Source organism: Colobus angolensis, unplaced genomic scaffold (genome assembly GCF_000951035.1).
Source record: "Colobus angolensis palliatus isolate OR3802 unplaced genomic scaffold, Cang.pa_1.0 Scaffold92, whole genome shotgun sequence".
NCBI lineage: Eukaryota > Metazoa > Chordata > Mammalia > Primates > Cercopithecidae > Colobus > Colobus angolensis.
The window spans coordinates 1,533,711-1,536,626 of NW_012123154.1; positions in this window are offsets into that span (position 1 = coordinate 1,533,711).

Sequence of the window (2,916 nt, forward strand, 5' to 3'; positions counted from 1 at the left end):
AGGTACCATGTTCATCTCACTGGGGCTTGTCGGACAGTGGGTGCAGGACAGTAGGTGCAGCCCACCAAGTGTGAGCCAAAGCAGGGCAAGGCATCACCACATCTGGGAAGTGCAAGGGGTCAGGGAATTCCCTTTCCTAGCCAAGGGAAGCTGTGACAGATGGCAACTGGAAAATTGGGTCACTCCCACCCTAATACTGCACTTTTCCAATGGTCTTAGCAAACGGCACACCAGGAGATTATATCCCGCACCTGGATCAGAGGGTCCAACATCCACGGAGCCTCACTCATTGCTAGCACAGCAGTCTGAGATCAAACTGCAAGATGGCAGCAAGGCTGGGGGCGGGGCACCCGCCATTGTTGAGGCTTGAATAGGTAAACAAAGCAGCCTGGAAGCTCCAACTGGGTGGAGCCCATCGCAGCTCAAGGAGGCCTGCCTGCCTCTATAGCCTCCACCTCTGGGGGCAGGGCATAGCCAAACAAAAGGCAGCATAAACCTCTGCAGACTTAAATGTCCCTGTCTGACAGCTTTGAAGAGAGTAGTGGATCTCTCAGCATGGAGTTTGAGATCTGAGAATGGACAGACTGACTCCTGAAGTGGGTCCCTAAACCCCGAGTAGCCTAACTGGTAGGCACCCCCCAGCATGGGCAGACTGATACCTCACATGGCCAGGTACCCCTCTGAGACGAAGCTTCCAGAGGAATGATCAGGCAGCAACATTTGCTGTTCAGCAATATTCACTGTTCTGCAGCCTCTGCTGCTGATACCCAGGCAAACAGGGTCTGGAGTGGACCTCCAGCAAACTCCAACAGACCTGCAGCTGAGGGTCCTGACTGTTAGAAGGAAAACTAACAAACAGAAAGGACATCCACACCAAAACCCCATCTGTACATCACCATCATCAAAGACCAAAGGTAGATAAAACCACAAAGATGGGGAAAAACCAGAGCAGAAAAGCTGAAAATTCTAAAAATCAGAGCACCTCTCCCCCTCCAAAGGAACACAGCTCCTCGCCAGCAATGGAACAAAGAGGGATGGAGAATGGCTTTGACAAGTTGAGAAAAAAAGGCTTCAGACGATCAAACTTCTCCAAGCTAAAGGAGGAAGTTCGAACGCATTGCAAAGAAGCTAAAAACCTTGAAAAAATATTAGATGAATGGCTAACTAGTATAACAGTGTAGAGAAGTCCTTAATTGACCTGATAGAGCTGAAAACTATGGCAAGAGAACTACGTGACAAATGCACAAGCTTCAGTAGCCGATTCGATCAACTGGAAGAAAGGGTATCAGTGATTGAAAATCAAATGAATGAAATGAAGTGAGAAGAGAAGTTTAGAGAACAAAGATTAAAAAGAAATGAACAAAGCCTCCAAGAAATATGGTACTATGTGAAAAGACCAAATCTATGTTTGTTTGGTGTACCTGAAAGTGATGGGGAGAATGGAACCAAATTGGAAAACACTCTGTAAGATATTATCCAGGAGAACTTCCCCAACCTAGCAAGGCAGGCCAACATTCAAATTCAGGAAATATAGAGAATGCCACCAAGATACTCCTCGAGAAGAGAAACTCCGAGACACATAATTGTCAGATTCACCAAAGTTGAAATGAAGGAAAGTATGTTAAGGGCAGCCAGAGAGAAAGGTCAGGTTTCAGGGAAGCCCATCAGACTAACAGCAGATCTCTCGGTGGAAACTCTACAAGCCAGAAGAGAGTGGGGGCCAATATTCAACATTCTTAAAGAAAATAATTTTCAACCCAGAATTTCATATCAGCCAAACTAAGTGAAGGAGAAATAAAATCCTTTACTGACAAACAAATGCTGAGAGATTTTGTCACCACCAGGCCTGCCCTGCAAGAACTCCTGAAGGAAGCACTAAACATGGAAAGGAACAACCGGTACCAGCCACTGCAAAAACATGCCAAATTATAAAGACCATCGATGCTAGGAAGAAACTGCATCAACTAATGAGCAAAATAACCAGCTAACATCATAATGACAGGATCAAATTCACACATAACAGTATTAACCTCAAATGTAAATGGGCTAAATGCTACAATTAAAAGACACAGACTGGTAAATTGGATAGAGTCAAGACCCATCAGCGTGCTATATTCAGGAGACCCATCTCACGTGCAGAGACATACATAGGCTCAAAATAAAGGGATGGAGGAAAATCTACCAAACAAATGGAAAACAAAAAAAGGCAGGGGTTGCAATCCTGGTCTCTGATAAAACAGACTTTAAACCAACAAAGATGAAAAGAGACAAAGAAGACCATTACATAATGGTATAGGGATCAATTAAACAAGAAGAGCTAACTATCCTAAATATATATGCACCCAATACAGGAGCAACCAGATTCATAAAGCAAGTCCTTAGAGATGTAAAAAGAGACCTAGATGCCCGCACAATAATAATGGGAGACTTTAACACCCCAATGTCAACATTATTAGATCAATGAGACAGAAAGTTAACAAGGATATCCAGGAAGTGAACTCAGCTCTGCACCAAGCGGACCTAATAGACATCTAGAGAACTCTCCACCCCAAATCAGCAGAATATACATTCTTCTGAGCACCACATCTCACTTATTCCAAAATTGACCACATAATTGGAAGTAAAGCACTCCACAGCAAATGTAAAAGAACAGAGGTTATACCAATCTGTCTCTCAGACCACAGTGCAGTCAAACCAGAACTCAGGATTAGGAAACTCACTCAAAACCACTCAACTACATGGAAACTGAACAACTTGAATGACTACTGGGTAAATAATGAAATGAAGGCAGAAATAAAGATGTTCTTTGAAACCAATGAGAACAAAGACACAACATACCAGAATCTCTGGGACACATTTAAAGCAGTGTGTAGAGGGAAATTTATACCACTAAATGCCCAAAAGAGAAAACAGGAA